Genomic DNA, 17,320 nt, shown 5'->3' on the forward strand with positions numbered 1-17,320 from the left:
TAAACTAGATGAACTCCAAGTACCCTATCAACACTCACTTTCTGATTTGAAATATTGGTGCTAATTGTAGAAAAGAACCATGGCAGAGACCACCTATAGCCTAGGTCACACACTTGTAGTCTGTGGCTGGAACTCAGCCCACAAATGCTTTGTTTGGCCTGCAGAAGTTACTTAATTTTTCTAAAGTTTGGTTATCAGCATTTTAAAGAATGAAGATTTTACACTTTAAAACAATCCATTTTTCAGCTTCTATTTCCAGTGGAAAGCGGCTGCCCTTTCTGGTCAAGGAAGACGCTCCCCACCCTGTTCACCACCATTCCCACCCCACTGTGTCCTCATTCATCCTTCCTGCCCCACCCTGTCAACAAGGGAGCTATAGATGCTTGATTTACTGGTTGGTCAAGGACCACCTACTGTCTTCAGACCACCATTGAAGAAATACTCTTCCAGGAGAAAAATCATTGAGTTTTCAGAGAATATGACCTGAGTCATATCCAATCCAAAGTTAGAGCTTCCTAGTGGGGAACTGTACTTATTTAATGATTTTTTTTTTCCAAAAAATGAGAGAAAATGAAAAAGCAATCTGAACATAGATGACAGATATTTGGTAGGTGGGATGCTATTTTTGCATATCCTGATGAACATCTCACTCTGTGCAGAGAGCTGTCTGCCCATGCTCACCTCTGTGAACAAAAGGAGAGAAATCAATCAGTTTTTCAGTGACTGACAAGGCAGTGCTTCTTCATCAGACTATCCTTCCTTGATAAGAGAGTAACTGGTGGTTCTGGATCTCCCCCTCTATGGATATAGGGATCGTGCATTCTGGGTTTCTTTTAACAGCTTTATTGAGATACTACTCACATATCACAAAATTCATCCTTTTAAAATGTACAATCCAGCGATCCTTTAATATAGTCACCAAGTTATAGAGCCATCACCACTAATCGCAGACTATTTTTGTCACCCCAAAAAGAAAACCACTCCCCATCTCTCCCTCCTTCTTCCCCTCCCTTAGCCCCAGGAAGCCACTGATCTGCTCTCTGTCTCTATGGATTTGCATGTTCTGGACGTTTCATATAAATGGAATCATACAATATGTGTCTGACTTGTTTCACTTAGCATGATGTTGTCAAGTTCACCTGTGTTTTAGCATGTGTCAAGACTTCCTTTTTATGACCAAATAATATTCTATTGCATAAATAGGCTACCTCGTGTTTATCCATTTTGAAATTGATGGACATTTCAGTTGTTTTCACTTTGAAAAATTCTGCTAGTGAGTATTTTTGTATAAGTCTTTGTGTGTACATATGTTTTCATTTCTCTTGAAGCAGAACTGATGAATCATATGGTAATTCTATTTAACTTTTTAAGGAACTACCAAATTGTTTTTTCCAGTGGTTCAGCATTTTACACTCCCATCAGCAAGGTATGTATGAGGGTTCCAACTTCTCCACATCCTCATATACACTTGTTATACGTCTGTCTTTTTTAGTTAACTATTCTAGTGGGCGTGAACTAGTATCTCATTGTGGGTTTGATTTGCATTTCTCTAGTGACATGTGGCTTTAAGCATATTTTCATGTCATCTTTTCATTGGCCATTTGTATATCTTCTTTGGAGAACTATGTAATCAAATTTTTATCCCACTTTAAAAATTAGGTTGTTTATCTTACTGTTAACTGCAAGAGTTCTCTATTTATTCTAGAAACAACTTGCTTGTCAAATATGTGATTTGCAAATATTTTCTCCCATTCTGTAGGATCATCTTCTCATTTTCATAAAAATGTCCTTTGAAGCACAAAAGTTTTTTACTTTGATGAAATCCAATTTAACCACTTTTTCTCTTGTCACTTTTGCTTTCAGTGTCATATCTAAGAAACCATTACCTAATCCCAGGTCACAAAGAATTACTCCTAAGTTTTCTTCTAAGAGTTTTATGTTTTTTTGGTTAATGTTTAGGTCTGTGGTCTCTTTTGAGTTAGTTTTTTCTATGTGATATGAGACAGGGGCATGCAATTTGGTTTTATAGTTAAGAACTTTTCTCATGTGACTTATGCTTTGACCTGTGCTTTGTTAAGTAAGGCAAAATATGAAAATGCAATGTGCTTGTACATCCTATCCTAAGGGAAAAAGCTCTGCTCAGATTGTCGATGTGATACAGAATAATACTGTCCAATTAACCTCATGCTTTATAGTGTAACAGAGATCAACCCAAGTTTCCTGATATCATTTTACTTTGCAGAAGAGCAGGGTAAAAATGTGGCTCAATGATTATATGGTATTTTCTTCAAGAGTTCAGATAAAAGATCCTAAGTCATGGGGCAGTGATCCACAGGGCCCTGGCCACCCTGCCTCATTCTTAGAATCACCCAAAGACTCAAAGGCTGGATACTGGGAAACTGTTCCTCTGTGTGAGATTCTTTGACTCCCAAATCCATATTAGTGTATCTGTGTGTAAGCATGTATGTGTATAGACATGTGTGTACATGTGCACATATGTAAGTGTGGGAAGGTTGTATGTATACACATATCCATGCATGTATATGTATATGTGTGTGCCCTCAGTTCCCAACATAAAATAATAAACTGTGTAATCATCATTTCTACTGGCATCTTCATCCAGCCTTGAAAAGTGAAAGACTGTGTCCTCTGAATTTCTCACTTGCTTGGAGACACTGAGCACCTCCCCCGCCTCAGGGATTATTGCTCTTCTTTATTCTGCTTCATTCCCAGAAAATAATCATGGAGAATTTCTGGAATTCTCCTCTCTGTTAATAATCTTTGTTATCTTCTGCCTAAGATAAACTTTATGGGAGAGCTTGGGAATTTTACCACTGGTTTTAAAGATGATTTCTGCAAGAAAGTCTATTATGCATTCCAAACAATTGATTTACAAACTTTGGCATTCAACTTATGTACAACCGAGGGGCTAGTTTTGTGGTTTCTTACCCTTCTTCTGGTTTCATGGTTTTGAACAAAAGTCAGTGAAAGTTAAAACTGAGGAACAACTTCCTATTAATTCCTGGGCATTTTCATGAACCCTGCAATCGCAAAAGTGAATGTTTCTGGGGAAATTTGGCCTGCAGAGTCATAAAACGACTTCTAAGAGTTCCCTCTTTTTTAGTCAACCAAATTAACACCTCAGGCTGTAGTATCTGGGACTGAGTCACTGGACGAGGGCAAGTGAATTCAGGGAAACCATTAATCACGATAAAGATTGATAGGCAAAGAGGCATATGGTAAAGAATGTGGCATTTTGTCTGACCAGCTACAAGAAAGCAGGTCTTCTCTTGCCTTTGACATTGATGCTAGTAAGCTGCAGTTGCCCTTGGAGTCCCTGCTGCTGATGACCTGTCTTCCCCCAGGAAGTCAGCACACACTCAACTTTCTACACTAAGCCCCAGCACATTAATCAGAGATCTGTTTTCACTATTTGTGCTGCTTTTCCCTGGGGGGAGGCCATCCTGAATCAGTGTCCTGATTCCATCCTTAACAAGCTACATGAGTTCAAGCAAATTATTTAACCTCTCTCCGCTTCCACCAACCCACAAACCAAGAGGAGGTAGCACCTGCTCCACTTGGAAAGCAGAGCTTCTCCATCCGAGCTGCCTGGTAGAAGCCCCAGAAGACTGTTGTTTCCAAATGTCAATGCCTGGGCCCACACCAAGTAATTACATAAATGTCTCTGGGGGTGGGGCCTGGGGAAGAATATTTTTTGGAAGTAGCCACACTAGGGACTACTGTCCTGGAGGAGTCAATTAGACAGGCTTGTGAAAAGTGCCTTGATGCCTATAAATCACTACACACATCAGAATTTTTATCTTTTACTTCCATTAAACTGACCCTCATGGAATGTGAGCTGTGTATCCTAGAGGACCCTGTTCTAGAGAAGACAAAGGAACCTAAAACCTGATCTTTGCTATTGGGAATTTACCAAACTAGCAACTCACCAGATAGTAGAGATGTGTGTTATCTTGTAATTGTGTATTATGAAGGGTAACACAATCAGGTCATGGTTGAGGGCTTATGCCTGGTCATTATCATTGTACCTCTCTGCTTATCTGCACATAAGTAGATAGGGCATCCAGAAGGTCCTCAGGACAAAGGCCATGTCTTATCTACCCGGTATCCCAACAGCAGGCACGGTGCCCTGCACTAGGAATGAATAAAGTCCTGGTGGGACCTGAAAGGGGAAGAGAGGGAGGGTCACTTCTGCTCGGGAAGATGGGCCAAGGCTTCATAGAGAGACTGACATTTCCAGTGGGCCTTCAGTGGATGGTTGGGACTTTCACAGAGAAGCAGGCATGACAGGCTGGGGAAGGGATGACTGGGATAGAGGAAGAGCAAAGGTCCTGGGGTGCATGATATGTGCAGAGAGTGGCAAGCAGGCCCAGCAACAAGAAGACAAGGAACGTGTGAGTAACAGGAAGTAGGATCATGAAGGCTCCCAAAGGCCCCGCAAAGCAGCTAGAACCATGTTCTCTAGTCTGGAGAGCAAGAGTTGCCTGGAAGCTCTGAGCAACTATGACAGTGTCATCAAGAGTCATGGAGAATGGCAGAGGCCACGGTGGTGAAGGGGGACTGGAAGGCAGGGAGATGAAGGCAGGGAGACCGAGTAGCACATAAAGGAGTGGTGGATCTGAAAGCAGGTGGCGGTAGGCCCAGAGTGCGGCGGGGAAGGGGGCGGTAGGTAGGGGTGGCAGGGCTCAGCCAAGGGTAGAGAAGGACATCCAGGGGTGGGACAGGTAGTGAACAAGCAGGAGTCACGGTTTGTATCAAAAAGCAAACCACATGTCAGTGCTGAGGATGCGAAAATGGATCAGAAGGTCCTCTGGGTTTAGTCCTGCTACAGAGAGGGAAAGTCAAACCTTATGAAGAAAACGGAGTCCTCTGGGGTACAAACCATGACTAGGTGGACCAGATAAGGTCCAGCTGACCATGCAAACACAGAACACCCTCATCATGCATTTAATCGTTTTATCTTCCTATTGAGAGGGTCAGGATACTGGCCATTTTCCCAAGCAATATTAGGAAGACATTTTTAAAAAAAGAGTCCACAGGCAAATCAGAGTAGCAAGTTGTGTGAAGCTAATCTAATAATTGCCCCTGGACCTTGGCTCAGAGAACCCCACCCAGCGTCTGGCTGAGCAAGAGGCTCACTTGGAACCTGGCGTGGAGACTCCCGCGACATCCCATTCCAGGGCCGTGGGGCCTGGGCAGCAGCACCACACAGCATATGGCTTCTGGTTCCTCTAGGCTTTCAGCCACCACAAAATTTGTTTGTTTTTCCCCAAAGGAGAGTGCTGCCTGGAAGCCAAAAAAGGAGAATGCTTCCTCTTTCTTAGCCCAGCTTCTTAGATAGCTGTGCTGTGACCACCAGTTCTCTCTGACTTCCTCTTCCAAACCCTTCTCCTTCCTGTCCGTAGAATTTTCAGAACTCTCACAGCTCTGTAAGTATTACCAGAAGCTTTTGCAAGACCAGTTGGTGATACAGTCTGTGCTCTATAGAACTGTCTCCACACTCAGTGACTCATCTGCCCTTGAAGGACATGGGGGTGAAATGTACAAACAGGAATGGAGAGTTCCAGGGCACTCTTGCTTGAATTGTGATGCAGGCTTGTGAATGCACAACAGTAAAAGGAGATTGGTATTTGTGGGGGCGAGACAGTGGGAGAGGTTTGAAAGGGCGATGAAGCTTTAAGGCCAATAGACAAGTAACGATTTTGCCCTCAAAGAGAAACTAGTAATTTTTTTCACATCTATCTTCTTTAGGCTATAAACCTCATGAGCACCACGAGGGGTTATGGCACCATCGTAGTTCATTTTTACCCTGTAAAGTACTGACCGATATATAGTAGGTGCTCAATAAATGTTTATTGAATGAATGAACAAATGAATAAAGGTAGAACAGAGTCATAAGAGCATTGAAAAATAAGCCATTTAAAAATATACATTAATGTATGAAGAGATAACTACATTTATACATATTAACAGTATTCCTCTCTGGGGAGAAGGATTAGAGATTATTCTAATTGTTTTCCTTTTATAATTTTCTGTGATGGTTTCTATAATTGGCTCTCGTGTTTGTGTAATAGAAATGTTTTAAAGTAAAGATTCAAAATTTTAAAGGTCTGGAAGGGGAGATACAAAATGTAAAGCAGTTTTGTGTTGGGCATGGAATTATAAAGTTTCCTTTTGTTCACTTTTTGAAGTTCTGTTGCCTTTATCATTTGAAATATTTTAATAAGTGTCTTAGTTCAGGCTGCTATGACAAAATGCTGTAGACTGGGTGGTTTATTGGTGTGCTAAGTCGCTTCAGTCGTATCTGACCCTGTGCGACCCTACGGACTGTAGCCCACCAGGCTTCTCTGTCCATGGCATTCTCCAGGCAAAAATACTGCAGTGGTTTTCCATTTCCTTCCCCAGGGGATCTTCCTGGGCAGAAATTCATTTCTCACAGTTAGGATGCTGGCAGATTCAGCACTGGTTTAGGCCACTTCCTGGTTCATAGGTAGTGTGTCCTCTTGTGTTCTCAAATGGAAAAAGGGATGAGGATCTCCCTGGGCTCTCTTTTATAAGGATACTGATCCTGTTCATGACCTAAGTACCTTCCAAAGGCCCCACCTTCTAACACCACCTCACTGGGGAGTTAGGATTTCAACACAGGATTTTCAGGGGATACAGACATTCAGTCCATGCACCAGCTTAGCGAGTCATCCTGGTAGGAGCAGCACGTTGTGCTGTCAGGGCTGGGATCCCAGCCTTCACTAACCACAAAGAAAATATCAATTTTAAGAGGAGAAGTAGGTGAAGAACTGAGCTTTATTATGGCATATCTTTTAATTGGTTAAAAAAATCACATTAATAGAGATTTTATTTTTTAAATCCCCCTTGGGGGACTTCCCTGATGGTTCTAGTGGTCAAGACTTCATCTTCCAATGCAGGAGGTGCAGGTTTGATCCCTGGTCAGAGAGCTAAGATCCTACATGCCTCATGGCCAAAAAAACAAAACACAGAACAGAAGCAATATTGTAACAAATTCAATAAAAACTTTAAGATGGGGGAAAATCCCCCTTGGAAATTTTTAAGTCCCGCATCACATTCACCAGAAGCTAAGTTGGTCCAGCATGTTTTCTTTATCCTCTCTTATCAGAGGCTGTGTTTTCTGACTTTCTGTTCATGGTTAAGGATTTTTTTTCATTGATTAAGATGAGACATGGATTTCTTATGCTTCTTTCAAAAGGAAAATTAGAAGTTGGTTATTTGTGCATATTTTTCAAATGCACAGATAGGAAAATGAGAGTACAAAGTATGATTGTTGTATAAATTCTATGATGAACTATGCAGGTTGGTGACCCTATGGCACTTTACAGATGAATGAGGAGTTTTGTCTAATGGGTTGATTTATAATCTGGTCCACAAACACTGTGAGCTAATACCTGCTTTGATTGAGGTGGAACTGGTGAACAGAACCTTGTGAAGGAGCAGGTGCAGGAGTAGGCACTCCAGATTCTATTAGCACCACCAGGTTGGGAAATAAACAGGGAGGTTGTCTGGGTGCAAAGCTGTCAGCAAGGGCTAAGGAGGAAGAGTTCCCAAATGAACACCATGATGTAGGATGTAATGGAGTGGGTGACAGCAGAGTGTGCGTGCATGTGTGTGTGTGTGTGTGTGTGTGTAGGCTGTTTGAATATATTTGGGGAATTAGCTTATTTTTGGAGTATAACAGATTTGAATGGTAATTATACCAATCCAAAGGAGGAAATTAAAATGTGAGAATACTAAAGCACCTTATGAAAGGAACCGGAAAACATTTGTCTTCTTTTAAGACAGAAGATTCTCATACACACACAATGCCAAACAGAAAGTGGGTGTGGCTTCTCTACAGAAACAGCCCATGCAAACTTTAAAAAGGCTTCGCTTCATTTTTGGCCTCCACTGGGTAGGGCGCAGAGCAGAGTAGGCCATGGGTTCAGTTCAGTTCAGTTCAGTCGCTCAGTCGTGTCCGACTCTTTGCGACCCTATGAATCACAGCATGCCCAGCCTCCCTGTCCATCACCAGCTCCCAGAGTTTACTCAAACTCATGCCCATTGAGTCGGTGATGCCATCCAGCCATCTCATCCTTTGTTGTCCCCTTCTCCTCCTGCCCCCAATCCCTCCCTGCATCAGGGTCTTTTCCAATAAGTCAACTCTTCGCATGAGGTGGCCAAAGTACTGGAGTTTCAGCTTCAGCATCAGTCCTTCCAATGAACACCTAGGACTTATCTCCTTTAGGATGGACTGGTTGGATCTCCTTGCAGTCCAAGGGACTCTCAAGAGTCTTCTCCAACACCACAGTTCAAAAGCATCAATTTTTCAGCACTCAGCTTTCTTCATAGTCAAACTCTCACATCCATACATGACCACTGGAAAAACCATAGCCTTGACCTGACCAGTGGACCTTTGTTGGCAAAGTAATGTCTCTGCTTTTTTTTTTTTCTTTCTTTTTAAAAAAATATGGAACGCTTCACGAATTTGCGTGTCATCCTTGCGCAGGGGCCATGCTAATCTTCTCTGTATCGTTCCAATTTTAGTATATGTGCTGCCGAAGCGAGCACTGTCTCTGCTTTTTAATATGCTATCTAGGTTGGTCGTAACTTTCCTTGCAAGGAGTAAGTGTCTTTTAATTTCATGGCTGCAGTCACCATCTGCAGTGATTTTGAAGCCCCCAAAAATAAAGTCTGACACTGTTTCCACTGTCTCCCCATCTATTTGCCATGAGGTGATGGGACCAGATGCCATGATCTTAGTTTTCTGAATGTTAAACTTTAAGCCAACTTTTTCACTCTCCTCTTTCACTTTCATCAAGAGGCTTTTTAGTTGCTCTTCACTTTCTGCCATAAGGGTGCTGTCATCTGCATATCTGAGGTTATTGATATTTCTCCGGGCAATCTTGAGTCCAGCTTGTGCTTCTTCCAGCCCAGCGTTTCTCATGATGTACTCTGCATATAAGTTAAATAAGCAGGGTGACAATATACAGCCTTGATGTACTCCTTTTCCTATTTGGAACCAGTCTGTTGTTCCATGTCCAGTTCTAACTGTTGCTTCCTGACCTGCATATAGGTTTCTCAAGAGGCAGGTCAGGTGGTCTGGTATTCCCATCTCTTTCAGAATTTTCCACAGTTTATTGTGATCCACACAGTCAAAGGCTTTGGTGTAGTCAATAAAGCAGAAATAGATGCTTTTCTGGAACTCTTGCTTTTTCGATGATCCAGTGGATATTGGCAATTTGATCTCTGGTTCCTCTGCCTTTTCTAAAACCAACTTGGACATCTGGAAGTTCACGGTTCATGTATTGCTGAAGCCTGGCTTGGAGAATTTTGAGCATTACTTTACTGGTATGTGAGATGAGTGCAATTATGCGGTGCATAATGGGAGCTTTCTGATTGGCTGGCTGAGCAGAGATACAGGCAATTTTCCTGATGCAGATGACTGTCATACTAGTGCTATTTGCAGACACTCATCTCCCTTCTTGGCAGGAGAAAACCTGGGGTGGGATGGTGAGGGGAAGGTAGAGAAAAGCCCAGGGTGAATGGTGAGTGGTTAGAATAGAGGAGAAGCTATTATTCTATCCAAACAGAACTGCTGTGGAAATATTGGGCTAGGACAAGAGGCAGGTATTGTGAGACAGAAAGAGACCTTTTGCTTGCCACTGATTATGTGGTGTTCAGTTACATGACTTTGGTTGTCTAAAGCCTGTCTGTGCTCACCAGCTACTTCATTCTTTCTCATCTCCATCATTCAACAGCCACTTCCTATCAGCCATGCCATTTTAATTCCCAGCTTTCTTTTCATGGGGTCTGGATATCACTGTGGTTTTAGCTATTTGACAGATATATTGCTTTTTTGAGATATTCAGAAACTGTCTAAAGTCATGGGAGGTTGAACAGTGGACACATCACGACCCTGATTTCCCTAGTCTTGGTTCTACTCAGTTACTCCTTTTCTCTGTGTGCTACTCAGAATCCCAAGAAATGCATTACTGTCTACTTAGAATTTATAAAATACAACTGCTGCTGTTTTTATTTGTTCTCTATTCTCACAGTGACCTAGCAGATGAATAGGGGATAGACTTCCCTGGTGGTCCAGTGGCTAAGACTGTGCGCTCCCAATGCAGGGGGCTCAGGTTCAATCCCTGGTTAGGGAACTAGATCCTACAGGCTGCAACTAAAGACCCTGTGCTGCCTCAACTAAGAATGGTAAAGCCAAATGTTATATATATATATATATACACACACACACACACACACATAGGTATATATATATAAAGAATAATGGAAAGTGGCCATAATTGCCCTTATATCAGATGTATTAGAACATTTTTAGCATTAAATGTGAATTCAAAAATACTATTTGAACAAATGAGCATCAAAACTATTTAAAAAATTCTGAGAATGGAGGAAGAATGCCTTCTACTGAAGGTATAAAAAAGTTAGACTTGTAATAAAAGGTAGTAGTGCCTTTAAAGGCAGTGATAGTAACTATGGTATGTTGATTCTGAAAGACTCAGTTTATGTAGACTAAGAGTGGAGGGAAGAGTTCTGTAAAAATAAATACTGAAATACCTCTTACACAGTGATACTCTCAAAGTCTGAAGTCAAAATATTGATATATTCCATGAATTTTCTTTCTCAATTGTGAAATGATCAGTATTGTGTTTTAGAAATGCATACTCTGGGGAAGATTATTTAGAACATTTTAAAGGTTCAGGTCTACATCAGAGGTCAAGAAGTGACTCACCAGTCTTGCCTTTCTACAGTTTAGTCTGCTCAGTGAAAACAATAAATGGCAGAGTTCTGAATGTTCATGTCTCGACCCTAGAAAAATTCACAGGAGCAGCAATCCATGTGAACTTGTCTTCAATCCCTTTTGTACCTGAATCTTTGGTAAATTGCAAAAGGCAATGCTAGCTATAAATGCATTAACCACACACCTCACTTCAGGACACCTGTTTCGTCTTTCTTGTAATGGACAGCACCCAGTCTTTTCTTGCCGGGACGTTCATTCACCCCAGGCATACAAAGATGGTTCCTGCGACCCCCATCACTACTCCATGTGGTATTCCTGACTGATACTGTGCTGGGTGAAGCGGAGGGCCTAGCTTTTATTCTGGTCAAGAGTTTGGGTGGCAAAGATTGAATGTGGTCCAGAAAGGAGTAAAATCTCATGTGTCAGAAAGATTAGGTTGTCTTTAAAGGACACTGTTGCTGTTGCAGGTTCTTTCAAGAATTTCAAAACATGCTTTTAGTTTTGATGGAAAATGTATGAAATTTTAAAACATCCATTTCCTGAGAGCTTTCTGAATGGTTGAGGAAATATGGATGATTCACAGAGCATTTTAAAGTAGTGATGCTGGGCAACATGATTATAATGATTAAAGATGAAAATGGAGAATGTATGTGTTTTGGATAAATCCTTTTATAAAAGGGAGTTGTTTTTTCTCATAATTTTTATCGACTTAAATTCTACTAACCAGAGGACACATCTTATGTTCTTATCCATAGAATTTGTGCTTTGTCATAGTATTCAATATGAATATATCTCATAAAACTACATTATATGACTATCAAAACCTTAGGTGATTTTGTCTTATATGCCATTTACTAAGTTTTTCAATCACATCTGCAATCTAAGAGGGTTAGCAAACTATGGCTAGTGGGCCTAATCCAGCCCACTCATGTTTTTAAATAATTTTTTTTTTTGGAATACAGCCAAGCTTATATGTTTACATACTGTCCATGACTGTTTTCACAGTACAATGGTAGAGTTGAATAGTTTTATCAGAGGATGGTGTGGCCCACAAAGCCAATCTGATCCTTCCATTAAAAGTTAGCTGGCTTCTGACCTAAATTATTAAAATTTTACAAGACTATAAATATGTACATGGTCTTTGTATATATATATAAAATATATGCACATATAGATATCTTTATGTTGTTATATATGCATATATACACATGTATGCATATACAGACATAGATGCATAAATATGTATATAAACATATATAGATACACATATGTATACTGGGTTTACATGTATATATGTGTATACATGTACATATGTTCAAAATTTTTTCTTTCTGATTTTATTGAGATATGATTGACATCTAACACTGTATAAATTTATGATGTACACAGTAATGATTTGACTTACATACATCATGAAATGATTACAAGTTTAGTGAACATTCATCATCTCATATAGATACAAAATTAAATTTAAAAAAAAAAACATTTTCTCCTCAGGATGAGAACTTGGGATTTCCTGCCTTAACTTTCATATATAAAGTGCAGCAGTGTTAATTGTATTTATCATGGTGTATCTTATATCTAGAAGTTTGTACCCCCTTTTTAAAATTAATTTATTTTTTATTGAAGGATAATTGCTTTACAGAATTTTGCTGTTTTCTGTCAAACCTCAGCATGAATCAGCCATAGGTATAGATATATCCCCTCCCTTTTGAAGCTCCTTCCCGTCTCCCTCCCCATCCCGCCCCCCTGGGTTGATACAGAGCCCCTGTTTGAGTTTCCTGAGCCATAGGGCAAATTCCCGTTGGCTGTCTATTTTACATCTGGTGATGTGAGTTTCCATGTTCCTCTTTCCATAAAAAAGAGAAGCACCCTCCCCTCCCCTCTCCCCATGTCCATAATTCTGTTCTCTATGTCTGTTTCTCCATTAAGTTTGTACCTCTTTACCCCCTTCATCCAATTCCCCTACCCCTGCCCACCTGCACATGCTCCAAATGAACTGAATTCTAGGTGAGCCATCACTAGGGAATATCCGTAATTATATTTGAAAAAATCGAGGTCAGCCCCTTTCCTGAATGTGTTGTACTGGTTCTCCTCTACAAAAATGGTAAACAGTGCCCAGTGCAGGTATAGAAAGCATGTTCTTTGTCTCTTTGACTCCTGGGTCTGTCTCTGGCATAAGCATGGCCACGAGGGTGTTTAGGGCCAGCGTTTCTTTGCTGCTGGCGCAGGAGGCACGCGCTGCCAGGACTTCAGTGCGGCTGGCTCAGCGCCAGGTTCCTGGGTGATGCCTGCTGTTCCCCCACAGAGGGACTCAGAGCACTACAAAGAGCAGAGAAGAAAAGAGCGCGGGAAGAAACCAAAGGTTGGCTGTATTTAAAATAAATAATGTAGCCCAACGTTTTTGCTAGGTAATTTTAATTTGAGGGGAAAAAGTGTGGAATTAATGTCGAGTCAAAGCCCCTCAACCCAGGTATTCATTCATTTAATTATTCATTTAATAAATGGCTCATGGAGCATTTACTCTGTGTCAGGCACACTGGGTATGAGGAGGCAGCCCTTCCCTTGAGGACCAGACAGTTCAGTGCGGGAGAGAGACGCGTGAACATTTATACTGGGCAGCCACGAGTGAGGCGCACATGGGCAGCGCAGGGTGCTATGGAGCCCACAGGAAGGACACCTAACTAGTCTTGCAGCCTCTGGGAGTCAGGAAAGGGCTTCTAGAGGAAGCAACCTCTAATCAAAAGTAAAGTGAAAGTGGAAGTTAGCTCAGCAAAAAGACACTGGTAAGAACCTTCTTTGTGTGACTAGAGTGGGGAGAAACCATAGTGTTTGGGTTATACAGATGGCTGGGAGGCTGGGCCTGAAGACAGAGGGGTGTGGAGGTGAGGGGTGGGGTGAGGGGTTTCGAAGTTCCCTTAGAGCTGGAAGTCTGAGCCAGGCAGCCAACCTTCTCTCCCCACCATGCCAGTCACTGTCCCCAAGGATCCCTGATCAGCCTTCATCAGGTCTCCTAGATCAAATAGAAGGGTGGGATAGTCTGATTCAGGGCCATGTGCAGCCATACTGGAACCTGAAGCAAGCATGTGTGTGTGTATGGGTACATAAATGGTTGTGTGTCTATATGTGTATATATATATATATATGCATACATAGGTGTGTGTGTGTGTACTCAGTCGCTTCAGTCCTGTCCTACTCTTTGTGGCACTATGGACTGTAGCCCTCCAGGCTCCTCCATCCATGGGTGTCTCCAGGCAAGAATACTGGAGTGGGTTACTAAGCGGATCTTCCCGACCCAGTGATTAAACTCGCATCTCCTGAATCCGCCTGCAGTGCAGGAGACCCCGGTTCGATTCCCGGGTCGGAAAGATCCTCGTGAGAAGGAATGGCTATCCACTCCAGTATTCTTCAGCTTCCCTGGTGGCTCAGCTGGTAAAAAATCTGCCCACAGTGCGGGAGACCTGGGTTCGATCCCTGGGTTGGGAAGATCCCCTGGAGAAGGAAACAGCTACCCATTCCAGTATTCTGGCCTGGAGAATTCCATGGACAGAGGAGCCTGGCATACTACAGTCCATGGGGTCACAAAGAGTTAACATGACTGAGTGGCTTTCATTCCTGCATTGCAGGCAGATTCTTTACCATTGAGCCACCAGGCAAGCCCGTGTATGTGTGTGTGTGTGTGTGTTAGATATGTGTGTGTGTGTATTAGATATGTGTGTGTGTGCACCCTTATATACTCTTACCCCAAAATGCTCTATAGGTTGAATCAAGTGGAAGAAGTAATAAAAGTTCTACAGTCAAAAAAAACATGACTACATATAAAGTTCCACAATGCTCAGTCTGGTCACAGGCCACTGCCAATCATCATAAACCGCCTTGCCTGGGCAAACTTGGGCTGATTAGCATTCCCATTGCACAATAATACGGATCACTAAACAAGCATCAGCAGATAGCCTGTCTCTATCTACATTTTTTATATTTGTTCATTTGGATTTTTTTGCCCATAATTTAATCTATACATGAAACTAGAACAATAGGTAAGCTTAGGTAGTGAAAGGTCCTATAAAAAATAGTAAGGAGTTTGGACTTTGTCCTGAGGCCATAAAGAATCACTGAAAGATTTTAAGTAAAGGAATAAAGGGGTTAGATTTTTTTATTTAGAAATCTCAGCCTAGCTGCAGGTTTGAAGGTAGATTTGGGATATTAGGTCTGCCATAGAAATCCACTAAAAGTATCAATTAAGGAGATTGTTATTAACTTTATAAAAATAGTCCACAATATAAAATCCCTGTGACTGAGGACTACCTATATAAATATATAGTGATTTGTATAAATGTCTGAAGGTAAATATTTGATTATGCACAACTTTTCAAAAACACACTCCTGTTTTTTTTTACAAGTGATCATTTGTTTTGTTGAGATTCTCAAAGAATTACTTGAGTAAGTTGATGAACATATCATAGTGCATAAATTGCCCAAGAAATAGTTTTAAATCCAAAATTCAAGAAAGCAAACAGATTGAGGAAGTTAAGAAAAAAATCAAAGGAGATAATGAAGAATTTGGCAGTTTCAGAGTAAAGGCTAATTTGCATCTGAAAATCTTTGTCTAATGCTGTTTCCTTCACCTGTAGTACCCTCCTGCCACCCGCAAATCAAGCTCTGCTCCTGAGAATTTTCTGATTGCTCCAAAGCATTCAATCTTGCATCCCTCTTTGGATCATTTAGTAGTGTACCTAAAAATGGAATGTGCGTGAACATCACCTAGCAGATTTATTAAAATAGAGTTTGAGAGTCAGTACATCTAGGGTGAAGTGAAAGTCACTGAGCCGTGTCTAACTCTTTGCGACCCCATGGACTGTACAGTCCATGGAGTTCTCCAGGCCAGAATACTGGAGTGGGTATCTTTTCCTTTCTCCGGGGGATCTTCCCAACCCAGGTCTCCTGCATCGCAGGCAGATTCTTTACCAACCGAACCATAAGGGAAACCCGAACATCTAGGGTGGGGCCCAAGAATATAGATTTCCAACAAATGCCCAGGTGATGCTGCTGACTGGAGGCCACACTTTGGGAACCAATGCTCTAGGATAGTGCTTATTTCTCTTTAATATGCATACAAGTCATTGGGGTCTTGTTCAAACGCAACGCCTAAATCAACATCAGTGGTTCTCAACAAGGCATGAGTTTAGTCCCAGAGAACATTTGGCTGTGTTTGAACACATTATTGTTTTTTTAAGAATGTTGATGGAGACAGGGGTGTAGATCTAGTGAATATAGCCCCAAAGATGTTTCTAAATATCCACTGATGCAGAGGACAGCCCCCCACAACAAAGAATTATCTAACCCAAAACATCACTGTTGTGAAACCCTAATCTAAACCATACAATTTAGATACCATCTTAGACCATTTTCTATTGTCTCTTGCAACTGTAAGGAATGCAGTTTCTTCAGGGCAAATACCGTAACTAATATAAAAATTCTGAGGCTACCCTTAGGGGCAAACACCAGCTCCCACCACACCCCACTTCCAGATGCCTAACACAGTGCTTATACAACATGGCGGCACACAAGAAAAGCTTTTTTAAACTAACTATTCAGGATTATTTAAACTAGTGGTTCTCTGCTAGATGCTGTATATTAGAATCACCTGGGGGAGAGGGCAGTCCTTAAAGCACAAAAGCCCAGCTCCCTCCACAAAAATTAATTGTGCTGTGCTTTTTGGGAGTTTTATAAGCTCCACAGAGGAGTCCAAAGAGTAGCCAACTTTGAAAACCATGGGAATTCAACCTTGCTAGTGATCCCGCAATTGGAACAGTAAGAGTAAGAAGGGACATTTGTTGCCTCTTGAGCATATATATGATTGCGGCTGAAGAATACCTTTTATTCCAAAACCAGTTAGACCTGAAAAATGTCACTAATTTAGTAAACATTTGTTGTGTACCACCTGGAGTTGTGCATTATGCTGTGTGCCAGAGACGCAGAGTTGGCAAGTTTGAGGGCTCTGCCTTACAGGGACCTCACAGTACAACAGCGAAGTAAACTCCCTACAATAGAGTAAGTGCTAGAACAGAAGCTTGTGCCCCTGCAACGTGTCGGGGTGACACGGGGATGCTTCCCAAGGGAGGAAGTGGCTTGCTCTTCCCTGGAGCACTGAGGGAAAGACTTCCCAGAGGAGGCAACCTCCAGGCTGGGTATTGAAAGTAAGTGGCGTTGTCTGGGAGTGTCAAGGTATCAGCGTGGTTGGACTGCCCATGTTAAAGGAAGCAGGAAAAGTGATGGGGAAGAGGGAAAAGATGTAGAGAGCTGGGGGGTCCATAGGGCCACGTCATGAAGGATGCAATGCTCAGGATTTGAAGTGTAGGGACAAGGGGAGCCGAGGATGGTATTTTAAACAGAGAAGTGGGAGGTGAGCCCATCCTCGTCACACTTGGGAGCTGTAACTGGACTGAGCAGAGGGTGCCTGGTGTGTTGTCATCTGTGTGAGTAGCGTCCCCTGGGTTGTGCGATGCTTTGGCCCTGCAACCATTCCCGGGC

General features: G+C 41.9%; 1 protein-coding gene and 1 non-coding gene across 2 annotated transcripts in view; one reads left to right on the forward strand and one right to left on the reverse strand.

Moving 5' to 3' along the window:
- Positions 1–17,320, forward strand: part of RIPOR2 (RHO family interacting cell polarization regulator 2) — a 206,568-nt gene that overhangs the window by 26,265 nt on the left and 162,983 nt on the right. The gene's annotated exons all lie outside the window — the stretch shown is intronic.
- Positions 8,492–8,598, reverse strand: LOC133060067 (U6 spliceosomal RNA). Its single transcript, XR_009693729.1, has one exon. It is a non-coding gene; the product is annotated as a U6 spliceosomal RNA (small nuclear RNA).

Source organism: Dama dama, chromosome 7, assembly GCF_033118175.1.
Source record: "Dama dama isolate Ldn47 chromosome 7, ASM3311817v1, whole genome shotgun sequence".
In the NCBI taxonomy this organism is placed as follows: domain Eukaryota; kingdom Metazoa; phylum Chordata; class Mammalia; order Artiodactyla; family Cervidae; genus Dama; species Dama dama.